The sequence below is a fragment of the Panthera uncia genome (assembly GCF_023721935.1).
Source record: "Panthera uncia isolate 11264 chromosome C1 unlocalized genomic scaffold, Puncia_PCG_1.0 HiC_scaffold_4, whole genome shotgun sequence".
In the NCBI taxonomy this organism is placed as follows: Eukaryota; Metazoa; Chordata; class Mammalia; order Carnivora; family Felidae; genus Panthera; species Panthera uncia.
In genome coordinates, this window is record NW_026057585.1 from 80,204,865 (window position 1) to 80,219,555 (window position 14,691).

The window sequence follows — 14,691 nt, forward strand, 5'->3', positions numbered from 1 at the left end:
TAAAGAGAGTGGTCGATGGAGCCACTTCAGATGGTAGCATAGGCGTCTTTCATAAAGGAACATTTGATCAGAATCCTCAGGGGAGTGAGAAAGAACCAAATGGTTCTTTCTATCTAGGGGAAGAACATAGCAGGCATTGGGAACAAAATACAAAGGCCCTTTGGTGGAGCATCCTTAGCCTGTTTAAAAAACACACACACAGCTTAGAGACCTATTTGGCTGGAATATGTGGACCAAGGAGGTTGAAGAGATGGCTGGGGGTGAGATTGTATAGGTTAGCAAAACAACTCTGAAGACCAGGAAAATTGTAAGTTTCTCTGAGTCCAGGGAGAGAGGTAATCTTCAAAGCCAGACAGATGGGATGCTTGCAGTCGGCCTTCAAATGGGCTAAAACTGGGAGAGGGTGTGTCACCAGTCCCACTTGAATGGGCTCATGTAAAGAAACTCGTGGATATGGTAAATGCGTACTCATTCATTCTGACCCTTTCTAATACACTTTCTTGTACCCAGAGGCTGGAAAGCTAAAAGCGATGTGTTTTAAACTTCCTTAAACCAAGGTTCTCAATATAATTTAAATCTTGCCAATTAAATGTATAAATAAGATGTGGAAGGAAGAAGTGATTGTGGGGCCATCTTCAGCTACTTTGTTGCTACTGCAAGGACCTAAAGACCTTGGGTTTCTCTTCAGTGGTGCCCGATATCCGCCCGTAGATTTGTGAGTGTTGAAGGGCTTCCTGATCATAAAGAACAGTGATGTGTGTTCTTGTAGTCAGCCTGTGGTGGCCTGATGATTCCTCATCTTGATGGTGGCAGAGGGAATGCTACCAGGGTAGGCCTGGAGATCCAGTCTAGAGCCCACTGCTCAGGCTTTCCGGTTCTTACAAGCACCTAATTTACTTGCGTTGAATCCTTTGCTACTTAAAATAGGTAGAAGGGTTTTGTGTCTTGCAACTACTAAACTCCAATCACCCTGTTTGTTTCCGAAAGTGGTTATAGGCAGTAGGCCCTCAAAGGTGGCACTCTTAGATTAGTTATGACTGTCGGATTTGAAGGAAATGAGGATAAATTGCCATTGGAAAATGGTAGACAAAGATTACTTACATTTGTGTTTCGGTTGAAACGAAAAGTCTCTTGGAGGACGTCGGCAGATCAAATGGCTGCCACTACAGACCGTCATGTAAGAAATGAGGGCCTAGATGGTGGTGGCGATGCTAAAGAAGTAAAGGAGAAAAAAAGCAAAAAACCCAAAGACCCCAGAACTTTACACTTTCAGCTCCAGGCATGTATAGGAGAGCCCCAGAAGAATTTTGTCTCTTGTAACTGCAAGGCCGATGTACATGAAAATCAGAAGGAGATTCTGGGTTACAGAATTACAGCATGAGTTAAATTCATAGCCTTACCATGTCTCTTATGTGAAAATTAGAACCTTGTTTGGGAGAGAATGGGACCCTGAAACGAGAAATGGGGACATTTGAGTGGGTTTAGGTAAGTCCCAGTGTTCTGAATCCAGATTCCACTTAGTGTCTCTTACCAGCAGAAACAGCCTTTCTTCCCCTCACTAATATGGCTGGTCCTGTCTTACTTGGAGACCTTGGGTAGTTGCCTTGAAAGGGAATGCCAATACTCATGTCCAACCCACTACCCCATGTTGCCACCAGATCTGTAACTAGAGTTAGATCCCGATGTGCTTCTGGAAGGCAAACACAAAGTCTGATCGGAGGGAAGGCTTACAAAAGAATGGTAAGACTTGGTTAATTTGAATCAGCAGAAACCTAGGTTTTAAAGGTTTAAATTAGACCAGGAAGAAAAGAACAAAATTTTATTTCATTTGGGTTGAATTTATGGATATGGAAATTCTAGAGATTCTGGATTCAGTATATTGGCTTTAGCAGCTACGAGTGGCTCTTAGCTGGTTGGTTAGATGAAACCTGGACTGTACACGGTGTACATTCAAATTGAAACTCCTAGAACTCCTTAGCATAGCAGAAGATAAGTCCAAAAACATGAAGATAGAAATGTTGATGCAGATTTGTCATATGTGTGACTTAATCTAATTTTGCCCTCTAGAATTGCTCAGAGGAGGTTCCTTTCACCAAGGAATTGGAAAGTATGTAGATAAGAGGAACACCTTATCTTGGAGAGTGCTGTGGTTTATATCCTCCATAGGCTGGGAATGAAGCTAAGAGATGCTGCTGTTGAAATGGAATCCCTGACGTCAGTAGGAATGATGGGGTCCCGGAGTGGAGGAGCCAAGGGGCAGTACCAAGGCAACAGAGCCGGAGTGATGAAATAGAGAACGTTCCAAGGTCCTATTTGGTTGGTATAACCCAAATCAAGACTCCAGATCTGGCAAAAAGAGACCTGTTTTGAGTCACCAAAATGGAAAGTTACGAACTCTCACTAAATTCTCGGGGACCAAGGTCCTTGAATAAAGGGGTGCGAAGTACCCTGGAGGTAGCACCCAACAATATAACCATCACTGTAATTGCAAATCTTTCAGTGTTCCCAAGGGAATCTTAAGCCGCTTATCTATGTTCCTGTGCTTAGGGGAATGGAAATACCCGGGCCGTTAGGGAATACTTAGAAACTAGCCCTATGCTAACAGTAATCCCCAAAAAGGTCTGTGTTCCACTAGTTGGAATTGAGGTTTGTGGGGTATTAAGGGTTTGGAGGGGTGTCCTCCAAAATGTATGTGTTGGAACCCTAACCTCTCATACCTCAGAATGTGATCTTATTGGAAATAGGGCTGTTGCAGATATAATTGCATAAAATGAGGTCATGCTGGAGGAGGTAGGCCCCTAATCCGATATGATGCGTGTCGCGTGAAAAGGAAGAATTTGGACACGGAGACCCAAAAACAGAACGTCATGTGAAGATGAAGCCAGAGATCGGGATGATGCAGCAGAAGCAAAGGAACTGCAAAGATTGCCAGCAAACCACCAGAAACTAGGGGAGAGGCCTGGAAGAGATTCTCCCTCAGCCCTCAGAGGAGCCAAGCCTGCCCACACCTTGATCTCAGACTTCTAGCCCAATAAAATTGTGTTGTTTAAACCACCTAGTTTGTGGTACTTGTTATAGCATATCTAGCAAACGAATATATGGGGATCAAAGAATTTTTTAATGTCTATTTTGAGAGAGAGAGAGAGAGGCAGAGAGAAAGAGAATCTCAAGCAGGCTCTGTGCTTGACAGCACAGAGCCGGACGTGGGGCTTGACCTCACAAACCATGAGACCATGACCTGGGTCAAAATCAAGACCCAGACACTTAACTGACTCAGCCACCCAGGCGCCCCGGGGATCAAGCCATTTAAAAGGAATGTTGGCCTGGGTCTATCTCACATATTCGTCCTGTGGTTACTTCCCAGTTCGAGCGGGCACAGTTGTTCTAGACGTACTTGGCAACTGGCAGAATCTTTCACAACGACCTGTACAGTTAAAGCTATTGTGGTGAGAAGAGTAAAAGAAAGCCCCTGGAACCGTCCCTCCCTACCAGAATAATTCAAGAGCAGTAGTGCGCCCCTGAGGGCATGACAGATACTGCTGCCGCGTCAAAGACTGAGAAATCCAGGAGTGCTGATTGATCTCTATCTCACCCCCATTTAAAACTATTTGTTTGCCCTGTACAGGACTTGCAGCTGTTATTTCAGATGTAATCTCTTCATGAAGCAAGTCAGCACCTGCCCCAGCACCTGCAGCCATGCGACTGTTGATCTGGAAGATGCTTTCTTCTCTTCTAGCCCTAGGAGCAGAAAACGTCAAAAGTAGAACACTTTTCACTTATCAGGGCCAACAGTACATCTTACTGTCCTACATCTGGGTCATATCACCTCACCAGCTCTGTTGAAATCCAATCTGTAGGCACTTAAGTCATCTCGTTTCCCAGAACACCTTTCTACATGGGATGAAATCATGTTTCTGGGCCGAATAGGAAGTAGCAGGTGTCTAAATGCCTCAGTAAAGCACATGTGTTCTAGAGGCTGGGAGATAAACCCCGTGGGGATTAAGGGCACTTCCTCCTCCATGAAGTTTTTAGGAAACCAGAGCAATAGTGTGGAGCATGGTAGGATGTCTACAGTGAAAGATAAGCTATTGCACTCACTGCACGCCTGCCACCACTCAGAAACCCTGAGAATTTGACCTCTTTTGATATGGGAGGTAATAGGCCACGTTTGGTTATGCTGCGCTGATCTGTTTGCCAAGTATCTCACACGGCTACCAACTCCAATGGGCCAAGAAAAAAAGAATGCTCCCCAGTTGGTATAGGCTGCAGTGTAAGCAGCGTGGGTTTTATGATTCAGCGGATCCAATGGTGGGCAAAGCCCCTTGGCAAATGAGGATAGTGTATACATACACGCCAGCAAACTTCCATAAGAGAATCACAGTGCAGGGCCTAACGATTTTGGAGTCAAGTTGTGCGAATTTTGGCAAGGCCTATTCTTTTTAGAAGCTGGTATTGGCTTACTACTGAGCCCTGCTCCGTCATCTGGGGAGATGAGCTGCACATTTCGTAGATCAGCTCCCTCCCATCACAGAGGACACGGGGATTTTCCTCAATGGAAAATCAAGATCTGGCTTGTTTCCATGAATGTCAAGCCTAAAATATTCACAAACCTGAAATAAAATTTAAATTATTACAAAACCAAAGACATCCCCCTTTCCCATTATTCTAAAAAAAGTTCTTTTAAATGTTTGTTTATTTTTGAGAGAGAGAGACACACACACACAGAATGTGAGCGGGAGAGGGTCAGAGAGAGGGAGACGCAGCATCCGAAGCAGGCTCCAGGCTCCGAGCTGTCAGCACAGTGCCTGATGCTGGGCTCGAACTCACGAACAGTGAGATCAGACCTGAGCCGAAGTCGGACACTTAACCGACTGAGTCACCCAGCTGCCCGCCCTCCCCGTTATTCTAAATTTGCTTGTACTCTCACAAGCATGGTGGTTAAGAGGATAGACTCCAAAGCCAGAATGGCTGGATGGGAATTTCTAACTCTACCTTTTAAGTAGCTTATGACTTTGGGCAAATGATTTAACCTCTCTGTCTCAGCTTCATCATTTGGGACTGTGAGGATTACATGAATACTGAGAATAGTGCCCAGACTGTAGTAAGTGCTTTATGTGTTAGCTAATATTTTCATTTATCATCATCATCCATGAACTTACCGAATGCCTTACTCATTGTGTAGTATTCTGCACACCGCCTCTCATCAAGTGAGCTAAGTAAGCTAAGGCCAATGGGCCTGTTTGTGACATGCCATTTTGCTAGAGCTGGTGGGCAATCAAGCTATAATAATAATAAACTCCTGGAAAGTCTGAATTGGAAGCACCTTTGAAGATCAATGACCCAACCCCTTCACATGTCAAATGAAGAAGGGAATTGAGACACGATAAGGACGATACACCGTCCATGAAGCCGAGTGCCCGCGGTTCCCTCAGCCTCCTCCCAAGGCCCGTGGACCTGAGCTGGTCTTGCCTCATGGAATCACTGCGATCTAGGTCATATAAATCCGATGAAGCCAGCCCTGCCGACCTTCCTGCAGCTGATTGGACACAGGATTTGGGCCCAAGCCAAGTGCCGCTGTGAACAGCCTAGATGTGCTGGAGGCCAACTGCCTGTGTGAGACGAGGCTGCCTGACATGGGACACAGAAGCATTAGAAGCACACCCAGAGCTCGTCACCACATCATCGTTCCTGTTCCCCAGGGACCTGCGTGGGCTGCCGGGATGGCTTCCCTGCCCACCGTACTTCCTCACTGCCATTTCCACTGCCCCCACTCCTGTCAGTCATCCGAGCACGGCTCTTCCTCGCACACCTGAAGAGGCTCGTGAGCATACCCAAACATGGCCACTGGTTTTCTGGGGGGTCACAGCCAGATTAAAAAAAAAAAAAGCAGGGGGGTGCCTGAGTGGTCAGTTGGTTGAGCGTCTGACTTCTGCTCAGGTCACGATCTCGCGGTTTGTGAGTTCAAGCCCCGCGTCGGGCTCGCTGCTGTCAGCGTGGCGCCTGCTTGGGATTCGGTCTCTCTCCCTCTCACTGCCCCTCCCTGTGTTCTCTTTCTCAAAAATAAACAAAAAAACATACGGAGGAGGAAGAAGCAAGCCACAGACCCAGATCTGGAATTCCAGACCTCACACTCTTTCCACTCTGACATGGCCGTGTCACATGTGGTATGAGAGAGAAAGGGCTTCATGGGTGCAGGGACCAGAGGAGGCTGCCGGCGCTGTGCAGTTGAACTCTGAGGTTTGCGGTGTTACCAGAGGGATCCAGCAAGGGCAGGACCACTGTCCCACCTCTTAGCCTGTGCTGGAGATGCTGTTTAACTTTACTTCTGTGCGTCTGCCTTTGTGAGTGGCTTGGGGTATAGTTCTAGATGCAGATGCTGCTTTGGCGTTCCTCGGGCACCTGCCTTGGAGGAAATTCATCCGTCGCTCGCTAGATGTGGACAAGGGCTCTGCTCGGACTCTATGCCTGGGCAGACACAGACAGACACGGGCCGTGGAGCTGGGAAATCACCAATGACAAAATGGCATTTGAAACCACAGATGTGAATGACGGGAGAGTTGGCTTTCTCTTCTCGTAAACCTTTCACCGACACGTGCAGAGAAAGGAGCGACCAGAAAAGGGGCGAGGGGAACCCAGGAACGAGCAAGACAGCGGAAGCCAAGCGGGGTCCGAAAGTCCCAAGGATTTCGGGAAGGAAAGCACGGTTAGCGGACATGTGAGGTCAAGCTGGCCGAGAAGTGAGTTCGTCACATGAGAAGCGATTGCTGACTTGAGAGAGAGCCATCTCGGAAGACAGCAGCAGTAGAAAATGGAGTTCATTTAGTTGAGGTGTGAGTGGATGGTGAAGAGGTGGAGACGGTAGACGGATCTCTCCTAAGAAAGGGAGATTTTTTTTTTTTTGTAGTAGGAGAGACTCATGCACGTCTGGGCCCTCGGGAGAAAATACGGAGAGAGACGAAGCGATTTAACGGTGCTCTAGAAGCCAGAGGGACGAAATCAAGGGCAGGCAGAAGGGTTGGCTGCGGACACAAGAAGGGGCCCTCCCCTCGCAGCTTGGAGGGACATGAAGACAGCCGCGAGATTTAGTGTCCTTCCCAAAGGGGCTAATCTTTGCTAGGAGAAGGCTTACGATGCCTCCAACAGAACAGATGGTTGATAAATACCAATCCTTCCTCCCCTCCCCGGCTGGGTGGTTCCAGTCCTCTGAAGTCACACACGACGTCACTCAGGGTGTTATGTTACAAGGCTAAGGAACACAGCTAGAGCTGGAGAAATTCAAGGCAATCCCAAACTTTTCTGGAATTTCGGAGAACTAGAGGCTGCTTTCTCCTGAGGTTCCTAAGCTGGAAGGACAGAAGTGAGTGTGGATCTTCCACTATGTGGACAGACTTCCTGACACTGAAGCCACACAGCAGAAGGCAGAGCTGAGAAGCAGAGGGCAAGAGACAGGGACACCATTTGAAGCCACCAGATGACATCATTTTAGGGCCGGGATCTAACCATGCCTGAAGTCCCTGAAATTTCCCATGCCGTAATCCAACAAATTCTTTCTCCCTATCCAAAGCCCGCTTCTGTTAAGATTCTGTCACCTGTAACTGAAGAGTTTCTGACTAATACAGGAAGTGGGGTGTTACTGGTCGTGATTCCTAACACACGGCATTGGCAGAGGGGAGGTAGGGTACAGAGAGTGAGGATCTCCCCATCCCTGGCTGGGAGGTCGGCACTCCCTGCCATGCAGGTGCACAGCCAGGGTCTCTTGGAGCTCAGACCATATACCTAACACAGGTAGGAGCTCAGGGACTTGGTAGAAATCTGTCAGAAGGTTGTCTGTTTTGGCTGTTTTCCCAAGCCTTTAGTTCGGAGTCAAAGACACAAATTTTGCAGACAGAATAATGAATAATAAAAACTAATGTTTCTTTTTTTAAAAAATGTTAAGTTTATTTATTTACTTTGAGCGAGAGAGAGCATGTGCAGGTGGGGAAGGGGCAGAGGGGCGGGGGAGAGAGAGAGAGAGAGAGAGAGAGAATCCCAAGCAGGTTCCACATCACCAGTGCAGAGCCCAATGTGGGGCTCGAACTCACAAACCACGAGACTATGACCTGAACTGACGTTGGACGCTCAACTGACTGAGCCACCCGGGCGCCCCAAAAAGCTAATATTTCTGAAGCACTCATCCTGTGCTGGGCTCTAAGAGCTTTGCCCATATTGATCCACTGACCCTTCACAATAACACAAAGAAGTAGGTACTGTTGTTATTCCCGATTTTACATTTGAAGAATCGAGACACAGCACCATTCACCCAACGTCACAAAGCTAGACAGGGAGCTGCAAGGATCGCTTGAGGCTGGGCAGCCTGGCCCCTGACCTTGTGTGCCTACAGCTTTGCCAAGAGAGACTTCCTGGAGCCAGCAGTCCGAGCTGACACAGTCTGAAGGTCACGTGCTTTGCAGGATTGAAAAAGCTCATCTCTTCATGTCAAAGTTAAAGTGAGCAGAAACAGGGGCGCCTGGGTGGCTCTGTCAGTTAAGCGGCCGCCTTCAGGTCAGGTCATGAATTTGAGCCCCGCATCGGGCTCTGTGCTGACAGCTCAGAGCCTGGAGCCTGCTTCGAATTCTGTGTCTCCCTCTCTCTTTGCCCCTCCCCTGTTCACGTTCTGTCTCTCTCTCTCAAAAATAAACTTTGAAAAAAAAAGTTTTTTGAGTGGAAACAAAGGCAGGAAGGCAGGAAACGCAGCCCCACCCAAGCCCTTCCTGCCTGTCCCCACAAACAGGAGACTTAGCCTATGCAAAGAGCTTTCCACTGGGATAGAGCCTAGTGGTCAGAGTTGCTCCAAAGCCGTGAGGATGGAAACCCTAGGCTGAGCACTGGGAGGTCCCACAGCTGAGAGACACCCCACCCCCCCCAACACACCGGTCTAGATTCAGAGACCATAATTCACAATTCTTCTGACTTGGTTATTAACCCCTAGAGTTATCCAAATATGAATAGTCAGAAACCTTCTGCATCTTATAAGGGAGTGGTTTTGCAAAAAACAAACCAGAACAAAACAAATCCTGGCACAAGAAAGCTTGCAACTGATCAACCCCTAGGGCATTGTTTCAGTTCCAAACAATACAAACAGGACATCTTCACAATCCTTCTAAGATGTGGCCTGAAAGTTACAACAAATAGGGGAGACCAGCCAACACGGCAGAGCAGACAGACCAGCTTCACTCTCCCAAGGCAGGGCATCCTTGCTGTTCTCCACCTCCAGGATGCAATACACATTCCAGACACCCCGCAGACCATTGGGTGCTGTTTTGTCTCCTCTCCTTTTCCAAATAGGGGTGTTTATAATTATCTTGTGTTCCCTCCGCCTGTGCACCAAGGTATTATGTATGGGGCTGATTAACTTCAGTGTTTATCTGTAGTGGCGTTTCCTAAACTTTCTGCTCTCAAGATCCCTTCACACTCTGAAAAACTGAAGACCTGAAAGGGTTTTTGTTCATATGGGTCACAGGATCGATATTTGCCATATTCGAAGTCAAATTGGGAGTTTAAAAAATAAGCGCGCCTGAGGGACTCAGTCTGTTGAGTCTGACTTTGGCTCAGGTCATGATCTCATGGTTTGTGAGTTCGAGCTGTTAGCACAGAGCTCTCTTCGGATGTTCTGTCCCCCCACCCCCTTTCTGCCCCTCTCCTGCTCGTGCGTGCATGCTCTCTCTCTCAAAAATAAACATTACAAAAAGTTTAAAAACATATTTTTAAGTAAAAATGATGAACCCACTAAAGTTAACACAAATAACACCCTTTTCAATGAAAAATAACGACATTTTCCAAATCAAAAAAATGAGTGGGAAGAATGACATTGTTTGACAGTTTTGCATATCTCTTTAAATGTCTGGCTTAATAAAAGGCGGCTAGATCCCTATAACTGCTTCTTTGCTCCTTTACTCAATCTGTTGAGATTTGTTTTAGTTGCAGTATCTGAACAAAATTCAGCCTCACACAGGTATAAAAATGGAAAAAGGAGGGTTATTTTATTTCTTTATTTAAAATGTTTATGTATTTATTTTTTTGAGAGAGACAGAGCAGGAGTGGAGGAGGGGCAGAGAGAGAGGGAAACACAGAATCCGAACCAGGCTCCAGGCTCTGAGCTGTCGGCACAGAGCCCGACGCAGGCTCGAGCTCATAAACTGGGAGATCACGACCTGAGCCCAAGTCCAATGCTTAAACAACTGACCCACCAGGTACCCCAAGGAGGATTATTTTAAAAGCTTTTTCAGATAACTGTGATGTTCCTCTTTTCCTTTTTTTAAGAGAAGAAAGTGAACGCAGTCCCCCACTGCCTTAAATTACACAACCAAGTCTCCCGCATTTGGGGAAATTGAAGAGATCGGCACCCCGAGAAGTGCAATGGATGGGCCTTGCCCAGAAAAGCACCTTTATGATCACGGTTTTCCCTCGCCTGGTAAGTATGTGGATATTCCTCTTTGATACTATACCAAAACTTAACAAATGAAGACTTGCAAAATTTAGTTTCAGTGTGGAATCTGAAACCAATTTTTCATTAAGTTAAAATACATTGGTCTATCATGCACTTTGAATGCATCTTTTATCCGTGACTGATTTTGTAACACTTGGAAAATAGGGTTCACTGAGCTATGGAGATCTTCTAAATGTCGACACATGTTATTATACAATCTAAAAGAAATTATATTCATTAATGTCACCATTGATCTCATCAGAAGTCCTTAAGTAGGGGCACCTGGGTGGTTCAGTCGGTTAAGCGTCTCACCTCAGCTCAGGTCATGATCTCACTGCTTGTGAGTTCGAGCCCCGCATCGGGCTCTGTGCTGACAGCTCGGAGCCTGGAGACTGCTTTGGATTCCATGTCTCCCTCTCTCTCTGCCTCTCCCCTGCTCTGTCTCTGTCTCTCTCAAAAATAAATAAACATTAAAAAAAAATTTTTTTTTAAGTCCTTAAGTATTGGGAAGCTACTAAACTCACAGTGGTGGATACAAACATTCCAAAAGGCTAATTTTCACTCAAAAGCTGAAATTTTATTATTAGCAGCAAATATTGTCAATTTCCCCCTTGAGTCAATAGGCTCACTTCTTTCATTTTAGAGAAAATGTCTGCAAAAATAAAAAAATGAGAAAAAACCCTCCATTTGCATAACCATGGTCTGTCTTTCAATCCTTCTTCCAGGTAAAAATGGCGTTCAACTTGCAACTCAAAACAATTCCACAAGTGCTCTTCCTGAGACAACCATGGTACTTAGGCATATAGCAGAATTCTTCCCACCCTGTCAAAATATTTAAAAAAAGGATAGTCAATGGGGCGCCTGGGTGGCTCAGTCGGTTAAGCGTCCGACTTCAGCTCAGGTCATGATCTCACAGTTCGTGAGTTCGAGCCCCGCGTTGGGCTCTGCTGAGAGCTTGGAGCCTGGAGCTTGCTTCGGATTCTGTGTCTCCCTCTCTCTGCTCCTCCCCCACTCATGCTCTGTCTGTCTCTCCTTCAAAAATAAATAAAAACATTCAAAAACAATTTTTTAAAGAAGTATAGTCAAGGGTAGAGATTTAGTAAAGTTAATAATTTGTACTGTTTCATCAAGTCAGTCTTTGAAATTTTTCTTTAAGTTTATTCACTTATTTTGAGGGAGGGAGAGAGAGAGAGAGCATGAACAAGGAGAAGGGGAGGAGAGAGAAGGAGAGAGAATCCCAAGCAGGCTCAGCACTGTCAGCACGGAGCCCGATGTGGGACTGGGGCTCACAAACCACGAGATCATGGCCTGAGCCGAAATCAAGAGTCAGCCGCTTAACCAACTGAGCCACCCAGGGGACCCTCATCAAGTCATTCTTGAATGAAACTGCTGTATTTGTTTCCTTTGCTGAGCACACACAGAAGTGAGGAATACAGTGATTACAAATACAGCCTGGAGCCTCGCCTCGCTTTATCTTAAGGGGCCAGCTGCTGTATCTGCCATTGCTTTCCCACCACCAAAAAGGCAACACAACATCTTAGTATTTATTATGAAAATAGCTCTGACTTCACAGAGCCTCTGAAAAGATTTGGGGGATGCTCAGGAGTTTGTAGACCACGCTTTGAGGAGCACTGATTTAATGCTTTATTTATCCATTAACAAATATGCACCAAGCACCTACTGTGTCCCTGAGACTGTTCCAGGCGCTGGGTGTTGAGTGGTGAGCTATATACGAGATACTTAAGGCCTCTGCTCTCATAGGGCCCACATTCTTGTAGAAAGAACTGAAAATTAATAAAGAAATAAATCAATAAGATTATTTCACCTAGAGAGAAATGCTTCGAAGAAAATAAAACTGTACACCCTACACCCTATATGGTGATGTATGTCAATTATTTCTCAATAAAACTGAGAAAAGGAGAAGCAAAGAAAATAGGATGATTAGGGGCCCCTGGGTGGCTCAGTCGGTTTAGCGTCCGACTTTGGCTCAGGTCATGATCTTACGGTTGGTGAGTTTGAGCCCCGCATGGGGCTCTGTGCTGACAGCTCAGAGCCTGGAGCCTGCTTCACATTCTATCTCCGTCTCTCTCTGTCTCTCTCTGCCCCTCCCCCACTTGTGCTCTGTCTCTCTGTCTCTCAAAAATAAATAAATGTTTAAAAAAAATTTTTTGAACTAATTTGGTGGCTCGAAAGAAAGGAAGGAAGAGCAGTGTGGCTGATGGGTAGAAATCAAGGGGAGAGTGATAGGATATGATGCTGGAGAGGTAGAGGGGAGCCAGGGCGTGCTGGGCATTGCAGGCCACAGTGAAGCCCTACGTAGGCCATGAAAGGGAGTTTTTATATGACCTGACTTACGTTTTTTGAAAGTAAATGGTTGCTGTGTAGAAAGTGGGTTGTAGGGGTGGAAGTAGAGAGGCCAGTTGGGAGGCTGCTGGATGAAGGGAGGGACAGCGGAGATGGAGAGAAGCCGTTTGACATAATACATAGTTCGGAGACAGAGCAACAGGGCTTGCAGATGGGTAGAATATGGAGAATGAGTAAAAGGGAGGAATCAGGAAAGGCTTTTGTGCTTTGGGCTTGAACGTGTAGGTAGATGACGGTGCTGTTTACTGAGATGAGAGAAACTAGGGGAAGAACGAATCGAGGGGAGAGGAACCAAGAGCTCTTCCTGAGTCCACTAAGTTTAGACGGGCGTTAGGCATTCAAGTAGATATGACAAGCAGGCAGCTGGGCACAAAAGCTTGGCACATAGTGAGGGCTCAGAGCTGGAGATACACACAGGGGCCATTGACATCTTGATAATACAGAAGCCAAGGGACTGGCTGAGATCATTGAAAAAGAGCGTGCAGACAGAGAGAAGAGGTCTTTGCCCAAATTTTCAGGTATGCTATCATGAAGGGTCAGTCAAGATGGGCATCCCATGAAGGTAAAGAATCATTGAGGCTGCAGATAGAAGCTTTTGCCAAATGAGATTTGAGGAAGGAGGAAGGAAGGCAGAGAGTCTGGGGGCAGTGTGTGTGTGTGTGTGTGTGTGTGTGTTTTGTATTGTTTTAAGATGGAGATACACAGATGTGGAGATATGTCTGGGTGTTAACTGGTGAAGAAGTGCTAGATGTTGCAGGAAAGAAAGGATATAATTGCAGAAGCAAAGCCCTTGATAAGGAGAGAACTTCTCTTAGAAAGACCCAAGAGGGGGCGGCTGGGTGACTCAGTCGGTTGAGTTCCTGACTCTCGATTTCGGCTCGGGCCATGGTCCCGGGGTCATGAGACTGAGCCCCGCATCAGACTCCGCAATGAGCATGGAGCCTGCTTGGGATTCTCTCTCTCCCTCTGCCCCTCTCCCCACTCACACTCTCCCTCTGTCTCTAAGAAAGAAAGAAAAAAAAAAGACCCTAGAAGACTTCATTTACGGTAACAAGGAAGAAGGCAGCGAGCATGGATTCCTGTTTTGGATGTGGTGAGGTAATTATGAATAAAGTTGCTCTGAACATTCATGTACAAATTTTTGTGTGAATATGTATCTTCAGTTCTCTTGGGTACGTACCTAGGAATGAAAAGCTCGGTTGTACGGTACCTCTCTGTTCCGCTTTTTGAGGAACTGCCAAACTTTTCTAAAGTGGCTGCGCCATTTTGCATTCCCACCAGTGGTGAATGAGGGTTCCAATTTCTCCACATCCTCAACACTTGTTATGTCTGTCTTTTTGGTTATAGCCAGCTATCCTAGTGGGGATGAAGTAGCGTCTTATTATGGTTTTTATTTGCATATCCCTACTGACTAATGAGATTGGGCATCTTCATGTGCGTAATAGTTCTTTGTCTATTCTGGATACTAGACCCTTATGCTCACAATATGCTTCACAAATATATATATATATATATATATATGCTTCACAAATATTTTCTCCAAGTCAATGGTTGTTTTATTTATTTATTTCAGTTAAGCTCCACACCCAGCATGGGGCTTGAACTCCCAAACCCAATATCAAGAGGCATGTGCTCTAGTGACTGAGCCAGCCAAGTGCCTCTACTCTTTCTTCTTCCTTTTTTAAGTTTATTTATTTATTTTGAGAGAGAGAGAGCATGTGAGCTGGGGAGGGGCAGAGAGAGAGAGGGAGAAAGAGAATTCCAGGCAGGCTCCTTGATATCAGCACAGAGCCCCACTCTGGGCTCAGCTGCACAAACTGTGAGATCATGACCTGAGCCAAAGTCGGACGCTCAACCAAGCC

At 46.2% G+C, this 14,691-nt stretch overlaps 1 non-coding gene across 1 annotated transcript; it reads right to left on the reverse strand.

The window, feature by feature from the left end:
- Positions 1-10,296: 10,296 nt before the first annotated feature.
- On the reverse strand, positions 10,297-10,458 carry LOC125913851 (U1 spliceosomal RNA). Its single transcript, XR_007455140.1, has one exon. It is a non-coding gene; the product is annotated as a U1 spliceosomal RNA (small nuclear RNA).
- Between the last annotated feature and the right edge of the window lie 4,233 nt (positions 10,459-14,691).